Source organism: Callorhinus ursinus, unplaced genomic scaffold (genome assembly GCF_003265705.2).
Source record: "Callorhinus ursinus isolate GAN/ISIS: 27379988/994484 unplaced genomic scaffold, GSC_fseal_2.0 scaffold2, whole genome shotgun sequence".
In the NCBI taxonomy this organism is placed as follows: domain Eukaryota; kingdom Metazoa; phylum Chordata; class Mammalia; order Carnivora; family Otariidae; genus Callorhinus; species Callorhinus ursinus.
In genome coordinates, this window is record NW_027397064.1 from 48,226,861 (window position 1) to 48,246,260 (window position 19,400).

General features: G+C 38.7%; 1 pseudogene; it reads left to right on the forward strand.

Annotated features, from left to right (window-relative positions):
* The first annotated feature begins 11,431 nt into the window (after window positions 1–11,431).
* Window positions 11,432–12,586, forward strand: LOC112835873 (glycoprotein-N-acetylgalactosamine 3-beta-galactosyltransferase 1 pseudogene; annotated as a pseudogene).
* The last annotated feature ends 6,814 nt before the right edge of the window (window positions 12,587–19,400 follow it).

The following is a 19,400-nucleotide window of genomic DNA, read 5'->3' on the forward strand; positions in this document are numbered from 1 at the left end:
GCACTCTTTATAATTCTAGCCATTCTGCTACCTGTGTAGTGATATCTTACTGTTCTGTCTCATCTCACTGGTGACCGACAATGTTCAGCACCTGTCTATAGGCTTATTGGCCTTTTGTATATCCATTTTTGTGAAATGCCTATTCAAGCCCTTGCCCACTTTTTATTGAACTGCTTGCCCTTTTTTTTAATTGCTTGTTTTTACTTATAGATTTCTAGGAGTTATTTCCATATTCTAGATACAAGTTTTATGTTGATATATGCATTACAAGTATCTTCTCTCAGTCTAAGACTTGCTTTTTTATTCTCTTAATGGTGTCTTTCAGTAACCAGAAGTTCCTGATATTGATGAAATCAGATTTATCAACTATTCCGTTTATGAATTATGTTTTTATATCCTGTTTAAGAAGTGTTTGCCTACCTTTAGGTCATGAATATATTCTTCTATATTTTCTTCTAGAAGCTTTACTTTTGTTCTTTTTAGATTTAGTCCGATCGTCCAATTCGAACCACAATTTGTGTACAATGTGAGCTAGGGAACAAGGTTCATATTGTTCCCCATAGATATCCAACTGATTTAGCATCATTTATTGAAAAGACTTTCTTTTTCCCAATGAATTTCAATGATTTGTTCACCATAAACTAGGAAAGCATATGTATGTGTTTCTGTTTCTTGGACTCTCTTCTGTTCCATTGGTGCTTTTTGGAAAAAGTCCAAAATAGGTAGAGAATAAGAAGCAGAATCTGTTTGGTAATATCAACTAAGGATAAACATCATTTAACCTAGCTGTTCCACTCTCTTATTATACACCCAGGAGAAATGAGTACATATGTCCCCCAAAAAGACACGCACAAAGATGTTCATCACATCTTTATTCATAATGATCAAAAACCAGAACAAATCTAAATATCTATCAATAGCAGAATGGGCAAATAAATTGTGCTCTATTCATACAATGAATAGCAATTTACAAAGCTGCACAGCAGAAGCATTATTACTGTGTAGCAATAAAAAAGAACAAACTTGCTATGGACAACAGTATGGAAAACCTTACAGACATATAAGGAATAAAACAAGCCAGACACAAGAGTACATACATGATTCCTTTAGACAGAAGTTCAAAAACAGGCAAAAGTAACCTATGGTAAGAAAGTCAAAATAGTGATTACCTCTAGGGCAAGCAAGAGGGTAGTGACAGGAAAGGAGCATGAGGGAGCTGTTTAAGGATCTGGAAATATTCCATCTTGATTTGATGGTTACATGGGACTACAGATGGAGAAAAATTCATCAAGATGTAAGTTCAAAATCTGAGCATTTTACTGTATGTTACTGCCTTAGTTTCTATCACTGACCTAACAATCACAAATTTAAAACGTTAAAACGATACAAATGTATTATCTCACAGTTCCATAGGTAAGAAGTCCACATTGGCTCAATTGGTTTCTCTGTTCCAGGTTTCACAGGATCAAAATCAAAATGTTGGCAAGCCAGGCTTTTAGGAAGGTCTAGGAAGAATCCTCTTCCAAGTTCATGCAGGTTGTTGGGCAGAACCCAGTTCCTTGCTATTTTCGGACTGTATTTTCCGACTGAAGTCCCCATTTCTCTGCTGGCTGTCACCGAGGGGCTATCCTTAGCTCTTGAGGTCTCCTTCCATCTTTGCATAGGGGCCCTTGCATCTCTGAGCCAAGGACAATATATCAGACCTTTCTCATGTGTGAAATCTCTCTGACTTCACCTATAGCATCCCCTCTGTTTCCCTCTTCAGCCACCTCTCTCTGACTGACTCTTCTACCTTCTTTTTTGCTTTAAAGGACTCATGTGATTACACTGGGTTTACCTGGGTAATCCAATATAATCTCCTTATTTTAAGATCCATAACCTTAATTACATCTGCAAAATCCTTTATGACATGTAATGTAACATATTAAACAGGATCTAGGGATTAAAGTGTGGATATCTTTGGAGAGAAGGGCATTATTTGAACAACCAGTTCAAATAACCAGTTCAGTTATTTCCAATAATGTTTTAATATAGTAGCATGAAAAGAGAGGTCACTTACTAAAGAAACTGTGCCTATGCAGATCATCTTTACCCTAGACTTCTATCCCATTTGCTCTTATTCCAATTATGTCCTTGACCCACTTCATGTTTGTGGCCTCAAGAGTCGAATATTTCATACCTAATCTACCCCTCCTTATTCCATCTGTATCATCAAATATATTACTGACCAAGGCATATGCTTCTAAATCCACTGAGTTATTACATTCCATTGCTAACATGGCATAAAGAAATATTTGACGTATAAAACTGCATTTGTCTTATCTACCAACCCCTTCAACCAAATACACCTTTTTCTTTTTTTTTTTTTCCTATTTTAGTAAACTCTGCCCGCAACATGGGGCTCAAACTCACAACCAGGAGACTGAGAGTCATATGCTGTACTGACTGAATCAGACAGGCGCCCCCGAATACATTTTACATGCTTCGTCACCGATTCAATTCATTACATTTCCCTCTAGTCAATTCTCTTGGTCAGATGACACATTTTTACACGCTAAGAACAATATTTCATTATTGCCTAGGCACTATGTCAGATACAGATTATACCACTATGCTTTCAAAGAGCAAATATGTTTAAGAAGTTACTTGCAATATTGGTTTACTCACTCCAGTTTAGTTCAAAACTCATCCTTACAACTATTATTTTTACTTGAAGATTTATGGAGGAAAAAAAAAATCACCCAAACTACTTGGTAATTTATGCAGATGTGCTGTCAAAATCTGATGTACTTTCAACTTCCAAAGCACGTATGTTCTTGTGCTGCTTTCCACATAATCCAGCATCAAATAAAGACGTCAGTAATTTTGACTTGATTGCACTATAATTATTCAAATATCCTTAATTTTATGCTCTGGCCTAATTTCCATATTCGTTGTTATCATTAAAAATGATTTTTATAGATAATGTACCTAAAGTACTTCCATTAATTGGAAAATGCAATTCTTGAACAATAATAGTCATAACAAAAACAACTCAACATAAAGGCCACGATGGCAACTGAGCTGTACTTATTATCAACATAAATCATGACTGAGTGCCATAATCTCAGCCCTTAGTGGTCCCCTTCCAACTTGGCATGATCACTCTGCAGTGGATAGAACCACAAATTGACCAGTGACCATGTCAGTACACCAAGTCATCCTTCCTGACACCTCGCAAGTAAGGCAAACCCTCAGGTGGAGATCAATGTCTTAAAAACACCCACTTCCGCTGAAGCGGAGATTTGCTTATTGCAGCTACTCAGCAGGGCTCTGCACCTCTTATCAATCAAGGAGGAGCGGCAACATCTCCTGCCCTCTGCAGGAAACAGAATCTCCAGCTGAGACTTATCAGCACGAATTCTAGCAGTTCTGCCAGATAAGAAAAGAATTCGGGGTCAAGGAGAAAAGGAAATGGTAAGAAAAGGAAGGCAAGAGAGGAGACCAGAGCACAGATAAGGAATTAGAGACTGCGTTTATCCTAGACCCCTTTGCAGCACATCACAGGAAGTTCTCGGCAGGAAGCTTCTATGGGCATTGGAGAATCTTTGCATATTAGGTATAAAAAAAAAAAAAAGCTTCAGAAATATAGTGTACCTTATAGGAAAAGAAACTTTAAATAGGAGGTGGTATAAAAATTCTTTAAACGCTAAACATTTTATTAACTTTGATTTTCACTAAGAGCTCATTTCTTGGAACAGAACAGCAGCCAAAACGTGAACCAAGAATCTGTTGTTATAAAATTAGGATATATCTAGTTAAAGATTATCAAATTACTTTTGTTTAATTCTAACTTAAATTTTGGGGTAATTAAACAGTTGGATTAAATCATTAGCAAACTTCTGAAAGCCTAGAGAATATCGTGACAGTACCCAAACTCTAAGAAAGCAGAAACTTAATAATGCCTGTCTTTCAAAGTGAAAAAAAAAGCCAGCAAAAATGATTATATGGTCCTATTAGAAGTTTAGAATTGTCAGTCCACCAGTTTATTAAACTTAATTTTTTTATTGTCTCATTCTTCTTCTATGAACAAGGCAGGCAGATCTTTTTTCTAAAAAATAAACATTTTACATTACTTAAAAGAGAAAAAGTTAAGTTATATAAAAACCTATCGAGAAGGCCAAATGGTAAGGTAAAACAAGAAATTGTGCCAAAGCTCTGATCCCCAGCTCTGCCAGTGATTGAAGTAAAGATAACACTACTACCAGCTCAGGATAAATGACAATAATATGCTATAAACTTTGAACTCGTAGAAGAAAGCAATTTCAGATCCAGCCACAAGGAATAAAATATTATTTTTTAAAAGGGAGATGTATGTGAATTACAGGAGAAGAATTAAAAAATAATCTTAACTCGAATTGGTCAAACATAATATGCAATTCTACCTGTCAGTGAAATTTGAGTCATACTACTATATTGTACCCAGTGGTCATAACACACTCTTCTACAACCCACCATAACCCCCAGGTATTGAATATAGTCGACATAGTGACTTCACAACCCATATGTCACAAAGGGAAAAAAATGTCCTATAGCTATGAGACAATCCACAAAGATGTCAGAAAAATCTTAGAGAACCTATCCACCCCGTCAGAGAGGTAGGATTTACAGTTAGGAACACCTGCTCCCCTCTCCCTATCACTACTAAAATGAAAAAGCAAATAAAAGACCGAGTGTCAGAAAGGTAGAAGAAAAAAAAGAACAAAAAAGCTTCCAAGGTTATAATAAAGGGAGTTTTCTTCACCTGGTTAATAAAAAAGAATACCCTGCCAAGTTTCTACTGCTCATTTTATCATTTAATTTCACACAAAGCAGACCTTAACTTTGCATAAATTCCATAATCTCTAGCCTACAGCTGTAAAAAATAGGACCCCCTGCCAAACATCAGCCCAGAAAAGTTGGATCTGCCTGAGTGTCAGCATGAACAACACAGTTGAAGGTTAATATTTAATCTGGCCTCTTCTCTGATCCCTAAAATCATGTGGATAAGGTGAAGCTACTTTTAAATTGCTGAAAGCAAGATTTCACTCACAATGAAACAGAAGTTCTGTTGGAAGAAGGGGAAATGAGGAAGCCATGAAAAATCTGTTGAAGGCTGAATAAATTTTTGTACTAGCAACATATTAAAAGGCCAACTGACTTGCGAGCATAAAGAATCTACTTTAATCTTGCCTTTTCATAGGAACAAGCCCTTCAAAGATTTTACTTCCTGGGTGTTTATGCTGAGCTACCCAGAAACAACCAAAGGAAGAGGGAAGGCCAGATAAAAGACAAGAAGTCAAGGAGATGCCATGCCAGCTAATTTCAACCTCAAATGTTTGATTCGCTGTAAGAAAGTGTCTGAATAGGTTTGTCGTCCTCGTAAATATTTATGTATACTTATCCATTTCTTCACAGAATCTGTTCCCTCATCAATTCTGCAACTTTTCCTGGGTCTCCTGACCAGGAGAGGTTTCCTCACTTCTTTTCTGGAGGGTTTCAATGCCTGACTGTCACTCATATTTGATCACAAAACTACACCGTAGTTAAATCTGTTTAACAATTCTCTGCATCGGAACGACTAGCCCCTTTAACTGAATATTATGCCCCTGTTTCTGCACAATATACATGCTCAACACAAACTAGAGCATCGAGAGATGTGGCGTCCAGATCGTGACGTCATCGACATGGCGGCACCGGTCGCTCTGACTTCAGTCCCCCTCAGGAGAAGACCAGTTAGCAACCATCCGCAGATAAGGCACTATTGTGAAAATCCTAGAACCCAGGGGTGAGGCTGAAGCAAGGCCCTGGACCACAGTGGCAGAGAAGGCGCGCTGGAAAGGAAAGAAGCGGCTCCCCTCTGCCCGCCTCGCCCCTCGCCCTCGCCCAACTGAGACCTATTTCCTAGGCCTGTGGTTTCCCCAGCGAGAAAGGGAAAGCCCAAGGAGGACATCCAGCTTCCCCAGTGTTGTGGGGCGTTTCCCAGGAGTTCCTGTGTCACCTCACAGGAATCACTGGGGAAATCTGTGGAGCTGGGCCACCGAATATCAGCCCAGAAATGGAGGAGCAGGAGAATGAGACCTACCGCATCCGGCGTTCGGATCTGGGCGGACTGCATTGCTCCTCCCGGCGGCAACCAAACGGAGATCCCAGCCAGTGGCTCAGGCCATCTGCAGGGCCATGGCGGTAGACCAGTCTGGCCAGGGTGCTTGGTGGGCAGTTCAGCCTAGTTCAGGTCACCAGCCACTGAGCCGTGCCTGCACGGAGCCCATTCTACTCCCTGCCTGGGCAAGCCACCAAATTTGAAGCTCCACCTACCGCTGCCTATAGCCTCCAAGCCGACCCCACCAGAAAGTCTGGCAAGAAAACCCAGGCAACTGTGTAGTGCGTCCTACAGCCGTGCTTGCAGCTAGTTACACCCAGAGAGCCCAGGCAACGGATCTGTCCATCCGCAGAGCCAAGACGATGGACCTGTCTGGCCAGGGAGTTGGTGGACAGTTCAGCTGATTCAGGTCACCAGCCAGTGAGCATTACTAGAGGAGAACCCGTTTTATGACCCCCGAGAGGCAGAAAACCAAATTTGCAGCCCCACCTAACTGCTAAGTATAGGGTTCAGTCCCATCAGACGAGACAAGGAAGCCTAACCAGAGCATCCCTGGCTGCATGGGAGCTTAGTCTATGGCCCCTCCCAGCAGCAGAGCCCAGCCTAAGCCTGGCGCAATTGCTGAATGCAACCTACAGCCTCTCCCAGGCAGGAAGCATGGCCAGTGACCACGTCCAATCGCGAAGTATATCCTCAGTCCCACCTGAGGAAGGAACCAGAAAACCCTACCTGACTTCAGTTCCCAGCCACACCCAAGTGCATAATCAGACTGGAAGGCCCTCCTAACCAAAGAGCCTGGCCAATGACTTTGCCCAACAAGGCAGCACAGTCAGCAGTCTACCTCATGTGAAACCCAACCTGCAGCCCTCTCCAACTTCAGAGCACAATATTCATCCCCACCTGATCCCAGAGCAGAGCCTCACAACTAGAACACCCTGGCAGCAGGCCACAGCACACCTGAACACGGAATCCATCCAGTGGCACCATCTAGTCAAGGATCACAACCTGAGACCCCTGAGCAAGGATTGCAGAGCCAAGCCCTATAGCCTTGCCCAGTTGAGGAATCCCACCAGTGGAACCACCCCACCAAGGAACAAAGCCAGCAGCTCTGCCCAACTAGAGGTGATTGCAGAGCCTATCTAGTGGCCCAAACTGACCACAGAGCATAGCCAGCAGCCTAATTGGATAAATTAGGGAGTCCATGCAGCAACCCTACCTGAAGGCTGAGATCAGCCAGTGGTAACTCCTGACCTAAGAGCATGGGCAGTAGCCTTGCCCAGATAGAGAACGAGATGGGAAACCCCAGCTGCCCAAGGACACTACTAGCTGACCCATCCAGAACCCTAAGCTGGGAGGACTGGTGAAAGACCATCCCTGCCAAAGCAAATCTATAAGTCCGGAAGAGGAGACCATTTACTCAAATGCACAGATACATACCAATGCAAGCATTTGACAAAATTTAACACCCATTTATGATTTAAAAAAAAAAATCTCTCAACAAATTGAGTATAAAAGGAATGTACCCCAGGGCACCTGGGTGGCACACTCAGTTAAGCATCCAACTCTCTGTTTTGGCTCAGGTCATGATCTCAGGGTGGTGAGATGGAGCCCCATGTGGCGCTCCACACACTGGCCACAGTCTGCTAGAGATTCTCTCTCTCCTTCAGCCCCTTCCCCTGCTTGTGTGTGTGCAGGTGTGTTCTCTCTCTCTCTCAAAATCAGCATACAAAAATCAGTGTGTTCCTATATACTAAGAGCAAATTACCCCCCCCCAAAAAAAATAATAATAATAATAATAATAATAAGGAAAACAATCCCATTTACAATAGGGATCTGCAATAAAAAAACAAGATACTTAAAAATAAATTTAACCAAGGAGGTGAAATATCTGTCCACTGAAATCTATAAGGCTGATGAAAGAAATAGACACAAATAAATGATATGATATGCTGTTTTCATGAATTGAAAGAATTAGTATTGTTAAAATCCATACTACCAAAAGTGATATACAGATTCAATGAAATCTTGATCAAAACTCCAATGGTAAAAAATAAATAAATAAATGAAAAATTTTTTAAAAATCTTAAAAAGGGGGCACCTGGGTGGCTCAGATGGTTAAGCGTCTGCTGTCAGCTAAGGTCGTGATCCTGGAGTCCTGGGATCGAGCCCCACATCGGGCTGCAGGGAGCCTGCTTCTCTGTTTCCCTCTGACTGCCATTCCCCCTGTTTGTACTCTCTCTCTCTGTCAAATAGATAATTAAATAAATAATCTTTAAAAAAATTTCCAGTGGCATTTTTCATTAAAATATTAAAAAAATCCTGAAATTCATATGGAACCAAAAAATTCCAAATAGCCTAAGCAATCCTGAGAAAGAAGAACAAAGCCAGAAGCATCACACTTCCTGATTTCAAACTATATTACAAAGCTATAGTAATCAAAACAGTTTAATACTGGCATAAAAACAGACACATAGATCAATGGAACAGAATCAAAAGCCTAGAAATAAACCCATGTGTATATGGTCAACTCATATTTGACAAGAGAACCAAGAATGCTCGATGGAGAAAAGACAGTCTCTTCAGTAAATGGTCCTGGGAAAACTCAATACTTATACGCAAAAGAATGAAACGTAATTCACCATTCACAAAAATTAACTCAAAATGGATTAAATGTAGAACCTGAAACCATAAAACTGCTAGAAGAAAAGATAGGGGAAAAGGTCCTTAACATTGGTCTTGGCATCAATTTTATGGCTAGGACACCCAAAGCACAACCAACAAAAGCAAAAATAAGCAAATGGGACTACATCAAACTAAAAAGCTTCTGCATAGCAGAAGAAATGATCAACAAAAAGGCAACCTACAGAATGGGAGAAAATATTTGCAAACCACATATCTGATAAGGGGTTAATATCAAAAATGTACAATATACTCATACAACACAATAGCAAAGAAACAAATAATCCAATTTAAAAATGAGCAAAGCACTTGAATGGACATTTTTCCCAAAAAAGGTATTCAAATGGCCAACAGGTACATGAAAAGGTGCTCAGCATCACTGATCATTAGAGAAATGCAAATCAAAACCACAATAGATATCACCTCACAACTATGAGAATGGCTATCATCAAAAAGAAAAGAGATAAGTGCTGGCAAGGATGCGGAGAAAAGGGACCCCTTATACACTGCTGGTGAGAATGCAAACTGGTGCAGCCACTGTGGAAAACAATAGGGAGGTTCCTCTAAAAATTCAAATAGAACTACCATATGACCTAGCAATTCCACTTCTGGGCATATATCAAAAACAGGATCTCCAAGAGATATCAATCTGATAGAAACAGAAAAAAGATTGGTGGTTATGGGAGGAGGAAGGGTTAGGGGGAGAGTAGAGGACATGGGTGAAGGTGGTCAAAGGGTACAAAATTCCAGTTATAAAATGATTGAGTTCTGGGGTGTAATACATAGCATGGTAACTACAGCTAACAATCCTGTGTTGTATATTTGAGAGCTGCTAAGAGAGTAGATTTTGAAAGTACATACAAAATTTGTAACTATGTGAGGTAAGGATGCTAACTAACCTTATCATGGTAATCATTTTGCAAAATACACAAAATAAATCATTACACTGTATGCCATAAAATTATACCACATTATATATCAATTGTGTCCCAACCTGGGGAGAAAAAAAGATGCTTCTTCCATCCAATTTTACACTACAAAATGATGAGCCATGCATGAAAAAGTATTCACTTTTTATTTATTCAGTAGAGCATAAAGTAGTTTTGGGAAACCTAATCAAATGAACCCCCAAGACAGGAAAGGAGACAGGTCAAAAAACGCAATTAATAATTCTTTAAGAGTAGATTCCATTACCAATGTGATCTAACATCTGCTCTAATATCCACTCTAAAGATGTTGGGCTAAATACATTTTTAAACCATTTTTTTCTAATTTCCTTTAAAGCATTTAGATGTGTTTCCTCAAACTGAGGAAAAAATACACTCAATTACTGTTCTGATGTTGGTGCTTTGTAGTCTCTCAGCCTTTTGAAATCCCATAATATTTTACTACCTCAGCGGCTTTACAAGTGTCACCTCAAATTTACATTTTCTAGAATATTTTCTGCCTCTTCTTCTGAATTGTTGTGAAATCTTTGCTGTTAGCCTGTTAATTTTAAGGTTAATTAGAGATCACATCTTTCTGAGGGTCTGGCAAAATGCACACGTGTTACCAGGGCAACTAGCCCACAGATTGTTACATGTACATACAGCTTCTTGAGGCTACGGGGGAAGTAAAGAATTCGACCATTCAGCTTCCACAGTTCTAAGCTCAGGTGAGTCTAGTTTGATCTATAGAGTACTCAATAAAGAAACACTGAAAGGAAAATTCTAATAAATTGAGGCTACAATTACAGTAGTTTAATTACACAGTTAAATTTAGAAATATTAATCAGGGCCTTGCAGTAATGGTTGTATAATGTCCGCACTTCCTCATTTATAAATGCATGTGCATGTGTCCTTTGAGGATAGAGACCATGTTGAACCAATTTTGATCTCCAAATCCCTTCCAAAACCAGGCACACAATAAGTACTCACAAGTACACAAAGGGAGACTTCTAAGTAAGGTTTATCTCTAGCAGGATGTACAGGGCCTGAGAAGTTAGAAAAAAAGATTTAGCTACAAGATGGTAACAAATCACAGACTGGATGCAGATCACCCAACTCACAGTAAACTCCCAGGGGCCATTTCTAGGGAATGACAACCCAGCCACCTATTTCCTACTTTTGGGCAACATAGTCTTCCCACCATGAATCATGCAATCTGAATAAGAACTAACTTCATCTCGCAGCATTTGGTTGAAGCCTAAATCTGTGACAGAACTCAAAGTCCACCCCAAGGACTTTTCAAATGGAAATGAAGGTAGAAACCTCTTGGGCTTTCACCTCTTTGCAGTGGAAGAGAATGAAATCACCAGCTATAGAGAAACAGACATAAGTTGAGAGAAAATTAGTGCTATAGCTTCTGGTTCTGACCATCAGTTACACTCCTGTCCTTCCAGTTTCATGAACCAACAAGTTCACCTCTTGGCCCACTTAATCAATCTGAGTTTCTATCACCTGTCCTCAAAACAGCCCTGACTCGGCGGCGGTGGTGAGCTGGGTCCGCCTCGGCCGCCGCCAGGGAATGATCTGGGCGGCAGCGGGAGGCCCCAGCCAGGGGCCGCGAGCCACTTCTGTGGGTACCAGGAGGAGCTAAGGTTGCCGGTCCCGAGTCGTCCCCCTGTCCGCCCCCCAGGAAGGGTGAGAGGCAGCCACGGCTGATGTCAGAAATACACTTTCGGGAAATGGCCTCTAAATCTTGGCTGAATTTTTTAACCTTCCTTTGTGGATCAGCAATTGGATTTGTTTTATGTTCTCAGCTATTTAGTATTTTGTTGGGATAACAGGGTGATACCCAGCCTAATATTCTTCATAATGATCCTCATGCTAGGCACTCAGATGATAATGGACAAAGTCATCTAGAAGGACAGATGAACTTCAATGCAGATTCTAGCCAACATAAAGATGAGAACACAGACATCGCTGAAAACTTCTATCGAAAGGTTAAAATTCTTTGCTGGGTTAGGACAGGGCCTCAAAATCTAGAGAAAAAGGCCAAACACGTCAAAGCTACATGGGCCCAGCATTGTAATAAAGTGTTGTTTATGAGTTCAGAAGAAAATAAAGACTTCCCTGCTGTGGGATTAAAAACCAGAGAAGGCAGAGACCAACTATACTGGAAAACAAAGCTTTTCAGTATGTTCATGATCATTATTTAGAAGATACTGATTGGTTTATGAAAGCAGATGATGATACATATGTTATACTGGATAATTTGACATGGCTACTCTCAAAATACAACCCTGAAGAACCCATTTACTTTGGGAGAAGATTTAAGCCGGATGTAAAGCAGGGGTACATGAGTGGAGGAGAGGGATATGCACTGAGCAAAGAAGCCTTGAAAAGATTTGTTGATGCATTTAAAACAGACAAATGTACACATAGTCCCTCCATCGAAGACTTAGCATTGGGCAAATGCATGGAAATTATAAATGTAGAAGCAGGAGATTCCAGAGATACCGTTGGAAAAGAAACTTTTCATCCCTTTGTACCAGAACACCACTTAATCAAGGGTTATCTACCTAGAACCTTTTGGTATTGGAATTATAACTATTATCCTCCTGTAGAGGGTCCTGGTTGCTGTTCTGATCTTGCAGTTTCTTTTCACTATGTTGATCCTACAACTATGTATGAGTTAGAATACCCCGTTCATCATCTTCATCCATATGGTTATTTATACAGATATCAACCTGCCTTACTGGAGAATATACTATAAGAAATAAGTCGAGCATACAAAAATGAAGACCCAAAAGTAAAATGAGAACTCTTCAAAGAAAAACATAAATGAAGAGGTAAAATGTCTAGCATTGCAATGAAGAACTTCTACATTTCTGATACAGAACACTGGAATCCCAGTGAGGAATTCTTTCTAAGTAAACATTCCATATTAGTAATCTTTCATATGAATGACTGTAAACTGAAGCTTTAAGTGAGCTGTGAAGTCCGTTAAAATGTGTTTTGATACAGTAATATATATATATATATATCTATCTGAAAAACTTGTGTTTTTTAAAATGTGGCCAGGCAGAGGGACTAGAAACGAGAGTTTTGTTTTCTATTCTTGACCACATGTATTATTTTCATTGAGAAACTAGAACATTTAAATTTTCTAAAACTACACTGCACATATTAATAACACAGATGATGCTAAATAGATCTGCCTTAAAGAAAATTTTAGAAGGAAACAGTGTTGCTTAATGTTATTTATAAACTCAAGACACGAGCAGTATGATATAAATGAATCAAACCCCCCACCCCCACACACACTCATACATGCAGGTTTTGTCTAATGAAAATTTCCTGTGACTGTAATTGGCAGTATTTCTTCCAGACAAGATAAAATAAGAATGGCACTTATCCTAAAGTGCATTAATAAAACCACATTTTGAAATTTAAAAAAAAAAAAGCCCTGACTCACACAATAAGTGATCCCTCCTAACTGAGAAGACCTGGAAATGCTCAGGCTGGAAGAGGGGGTGAGGTGAGGGAGGGGATTTTGTTTGGAAAGATCACCTGTGTTGCTTTATTGGTATATGTTCTTTTTTTTAGTAATACCTTAGTGGAAGCCAGAGGATGTCGATATCCCACCTCCTCTCAAAAGCACATGGATAATTTTCTCATCAGAAGTATCATTTCTATGGGGCACATGGGTGGCTCAGTCGGTTAAGCATCCAACTCTTGGTCTCGGCTCAGGTCATGATCTCTGAGTCGTGAGATTGAGCCCAACATCAGGCTCCATGCTCAGTGGGGAGTCTGCTCTCCCTCTGCCCCACCCCACCCCACCCCAAAAAATAAATAAATAAATCTTTAAAAAAAAAAGTATCAGCTTCTAACAAATGAGGCATCTGGGTCAGCTGAGAAAATTATCCTCTATCAACTTTCCCAAGAAAAATAAGATACCATAGAGTAGACTAGAATCCCTGTAGACTAAATTGGCCCAGTTATCCTTCTAAGGCCTCAATAATTAGTTCTCACAAAGACAGTTACTCATCACCAGGGCCTACTTGAGTGAGATCATGGTTCTACTGTACCTTCAAAAAACAGCACTGCCCAATCAGCCTTCACAGCGTGATTCCTCCCTACCCCTCTCCAGCCTGGGTCTGTCACATTCCATCACTCTTTCCCCAAAGTTAATATATTAACTCTCTATCTGTCAGCACCTCCGTTTTGCCCTGCCCCTCCTCAGGTAACTATGCTATTTTCCAGCTAACTTTGATAATGACAATTGTGCAGCACTGACATACAATAAACAATTAACCCCTCCTGTTTAGAAAAAAAAGAGGTTCAAAGGCAAGATTTTCTGTGCATCACCAGGATACAAAATGCCAAAACTGATTCAGGAACAATCTTTAGATGATGAACATGAAAAGGGGCTAGTCTAACACTTTAATGGTGATATTAAAAAACAAAGTAGGTATTGTTACTATTGGTGGCTAATCAAATGTGTGGGGAAGTGGGATATCAAAATATCATTGCCTCATAATCTTTTGCAGAAATGAGGACTGTGGTATACATCCAAAATTTCTTCCCATTCTTTGTAATATATAAAGTTTTAGTTTTTTCATTTTCTTTTCTTCCTTTTTTTCTTACTCTTTCATCTAAGGTATATTGTTTTGTTTTACTTAATAATTTAGTCCATGTCATAGAAAATCAAGGCAGTACCATGATGAAACTAAAGGAGAAATGCTCTAAGCTAAAGGCACTGGATATGGAATTGGATGCAAAGACCAATGAGATTTTATGTTGCCTTGCTTTTAGAGAGAGGGTACATCAGGTTTTATCTGTTCAAGAGTTTGTAGCATTAAGTTAGGTTGGAGCATTTGGTCATTGCTCGTTGATCTTGTTTGAAAATTTAGAAAATAGAAAAGAGGGTATATTGATGTTGCACAGCCGGGGGGAAACTTGTGGACATTTTTCATGTTTTGGATTCACTAGTACTTTCTAAAGCCATTCTTATGTTTGGAGAGTTTGCCATATTCTGAGTCCATGCCAGAAACTCATTTCCCCAGTAGTCCCTGCAGTCAGAGTCCAGGCATACAATTTGTCTATGACACTCAGAATCACTACTGCAAATCTTCAGTTCAAATGCCATGTGCAGAAACAGGCATCTCATACGATCTGTTCCAGTAAGGTGAGAGCAGCTCTACCCAGCTGCAGAAATAACACTGACAGAGGTTCAGTGATATACTTTACAGTTCCTATCACTGGTGGTAGCCACGAGATCTCTAAGAGAACAGCCCTGTAGTATGTAGTATGATATGAGCATTGTTTTCATCTGTGTGGGATCCAAGTCTGATCCTCTGTCTCTCCAAGATATTCTGTGAACTACCTAATATCTTTAATAAATTACTTTTTCTGCTTAAATTAGCTATATGTCCTTACCTAGGATCCCAAGAATACAGAGCCTAAGGCAAAAGCTGATATACTACTAATTTATTATTTGTGCTCTTATGAAGTCAGCACAATTGCAACTTTTCAGCTTATTAAAAAAAAGAGACTAAAAAAATGTTAGCAGTGGGTTTTTTTTTATTTGTGTTGTGGAGCTGTGGTAAAAATTTTTTTTCTAGTTTCTTCTTGATACTCTTCAAGTTAGTCTTCATTTCTTTGGTATTAAACATGGATTTCTTTCATAATCTTAACGACAAATATTTCCAAATGTTAAAATGAAAGGAAAGCAAGTCCCTGAGATCTGTAATAAGGGAAGAGCAGAATATAACCAATCTCAGATGACAACTCATTCTGTGGATTAACAGTAGAAAAGCTATGAGCAATTTGCCAGCAACTGAATGAGTGAATGAATAAGAAAATAGACAAATGAATGGATGATATGGATGCATGGATGCATTCATGATGGAGGAGTATTCCAAAAACGGACTTTTTGTTTCAAAGACTTAATTTTCAGAGTGTTTCCAAGACAGGAATTCCCTTTCCATTGAGTCTCCTTTCTCTTTCCTCTCCAAGTGAGGTAACTGGACTCCCCATTGCCTGCAGCCAATGGAAGGGTCATTCCCACCAACCTTTTTCTCCACCCATATATTAAAACCACACACACACACCCATAACCCAGGTAGTAGCTCTCCAACCCGCAGGTGCTGCGCAATAACCCCCAAGAGTGAAATTCTCTTTAACGGGTCAGTATTTCGTTAACTTGCATAGCCGTGAACTTGATATTGGGTCATTACCTTCACCTTACACACCACTGTTGCTGAGCCAGCACTGAGATAAGCATTTTTCCCATACTTCCTTGTGTCCATAACAACCACATACATATATTTTTATAAAGGAAAGTTTGATTAAAATATCATAACACTAAAATTTTTAATATTTGAATTTAAATATTAAAAGATTTATAAATTTTATCTTGAAGAGGTTTTACTTCACAAATTATCAAACCATACAGGTAATGAATACTATAGTTCATGGTCCTTAATACACAGGGCACAAATAAGATTCTGAAGAATAAAATAAATTTCTTTCAGTTCAGAGTGCTTTTTATTTTTTTCCAAGGGAAACTGATTTATATGGTGTCTCATAAGCCAAGAAATTTAGGGTGAGGTGGGTTCAATAAAACTTCATTTAAAATCAAATTTACACATGGGAACTCTCTGACTTTGGTGTGGATTAACATTGGTGTAATATCAAGCAAGAGAGTTCACTGGGCTATAATTTTAAGACCCTTCAATGCCTTTGGCAGATATCAAATAATAGCCTATTTAAAGACAATTCTACTTACTTGAATTAAGGGAAGAACTTGAAAATAACATAACTGCAACCTCTGGAAAAAGACTTTTAAAATGCTCTCCTTTACTAGGACAAAAAACTCAAAAAAAAAAAAGAAATACAAAGCTAATTCTATAAAATGTGACCTAAATCAACATAAAACTCTTCTAAGTAGAAAAGTTAGAAAGAAAGGGGAAGAGGGAAAGGGAGGGAGGGAGGAAATCCTGAAGTAATAAGACCTAAGGAGCTCCTAAAAAACAATAAAGAACAGTTACTCAATAAACAGGTATTTATTAAAGCACCTCAGTTTATATAGAAGTATTTGTATTATGTATTAAATAAAAGCTACAGACTCTGCCTTTAAGAATTTTACAATCCAATAGAAGGGATAAACACTAGGGCATATAGTTTGATAAAAGCATAAGTGCACGTGTGTGTGTGTGTGTGTGTGTGCATATGTGTGTGAAAAGTAAAGCTTCCCACCCCATTCTTCATAAATCCACCCCTAAAAAGGGAATGACCTAAGAAAGGATGTTTTTATGACCTTCATGAGTTGTCCACCTTAAAGCTGGTCCTCTTAAGTCTTTCACGCCCTATGACAATAGCCACTGCTCACTTTCCTGATGCCTGGAAATTCCTGAACACGGCATTCTTGGAAGCTGCATGGGCCCTCACTCTGACTGAATGGAGGTAGACCATACCTCCTGGCAAGCCCATTCATTTATTCTCCACAAATTCCTTATACACAATCATATAAATAAGTCAGAATTTACTGGAGTTTGGTTAATTGACATTAGAACCATTTAAAGTGAAAACTAAGTACGACTTCTTCCACACTACAAGGGAAAGGTAGCAAAATGTCACATTCATCAATCCCCAGTTCTCCATCTTGCTCCCTTGTTGTGTGGTCTGTGCTACTGTCTAAGAGAGTGGCACAACCCTCTCTACTTTCAGAAAACTTCCACCTAACACCCACCGGAAGTGATCTGTTCCATGAGCCATTCTTCTCTCTCAAGATGTTCATTCTTTTCAGTGAATCCATTAAACATTCCTGGTGCTCCAACAGGACAATTTGTGGTGATCTCTGACTATCCAAGTCCCTCCCCAGAGAGCCCAGGATCAAAACAGGCACTCCACGTTTGGTTTTCTATGCAGTTCCTTTCCGATGCAAGTTACACATAGGTATACATACACACACACACATACACCTCATATAAACACATACTTCAAAGGGAAACAATACTTTTTAAAGACAACAATTCTATAAAGAGGAAGAAAAGGAGTTTTCTTCATTTAAAAGCTGTCCTTCACAATGGAGTTACTAATTTACATTATTATACAAAATCATATTTATTCCTTTCACTCCTCTCTACTTTCTTTTAAAATATTTCTATTGGATTTCCAGGGACCTTATTACTAAAAGTGATAATTTCTAAATATCTGTTCTTCTCTTAATCCAGAATACCTAAAGGAATACCTTGATATTAGTTATAAAAAAGAGCTCTCACAAGAATCCCTTGTATTCTCCAGGACAGTATATCTGGGGTTACAAACCAGGGAAAATTCTAAGTTTATATAAACTTTTATACACACACACACACACACACACATGCACAAACCACTGTGAGAAGAATTTCAAATAAATGAAATGAGTCAAAGATTTTGTTGGAGGTTTTAAAAGAAAGTTGAATTATTTGTGGAACAGACAATTCAAGGAAGTCAATTAAGCCTGGCTTGAAATTTAAAGAGGAAGAGATGCAACATCTTGGACAAGAAGAAGAAATGTTTCACTTCTGTGAATGATTATATAAGTATAAGTGAAAATTTCAAAAAACTGATAATGCCAGATACACAGGATGAAGCTATGGAACTTTGTTTTTCTATATATAAATATATTAGCAAATAGTATAGGAAACGAGTAGAAAAATAACTTTAAAGATAACAGTGTTGGGGCATCTGGGTGGTTCAGTCATTTAAGCATCTGCTTTCGGCTCGGGTCATGATCCTAGGGTCCTGGGATTGAGTCCCACTTAGTGGGGAGTGTGTTTCTCCCTCTGCCTCCCCCCGCTTGTGCTCCTGCTCTCTCTCTGTCTCTCAAATAAATAATATATATTTTTTAAAAATAAAGATAACAGCATTGTTTTTGGTTTATAGAAATATGAAACAGAAAAAATAATAAGTTATAAATTTATTCTGCTATCTTTTCAGTCATCATGCTATGAATGTTTTCATTCAGAAATTCTATATTTCTATCACAATTTTAATAGCAAATGTCTAAATTTTTTAATTTTTTTATTTTAAAGATTTTTAAAGTTTTTAAGTTTAAAGGTTTTAATTAATTTATTCTTAAAGTTATAATTTGAAATTGATTCTTTGAAAATACCAAAATCGATAAATCTCTAGTCAGACTTACCAGGAAAAAAAGAGAATTTCCAATATCAGGAATGAAAAACAGAGTATCACCAGAGATATTTCAGACATTAAAGGAATAATGAAGTAATATCATAGACAACTTAGGCCATAGCATTCAACAATTTAGAGGAGATTGACACAAAGGGGCACTAGGGAACTTTTTGAGGTGCTGGAAATATTCTACATCATTTTTGTGGTGGTTGTTACACAAGTATATCCATTTGTTAAAACCCATCAAACTAACTTAAAATGTTGAATTGTACTTTATGTAAACTATACTTGAATAAATCAGATAAAAATCATATTTAGAGTCACAGTGGCGTTGCTGGCAACACTCACATTAAGTGCTGGTGTTTATTTTTCATTTCTAGAGTGGACAACTGTTTTGTTTTCTAGCAACATCCCCTGCTTCTGAGAATATCATTCCGAACAACCTTCTTCTAGGAATGTCCATTCTCCCCAACATATGGACTCACATTCCATCCTTA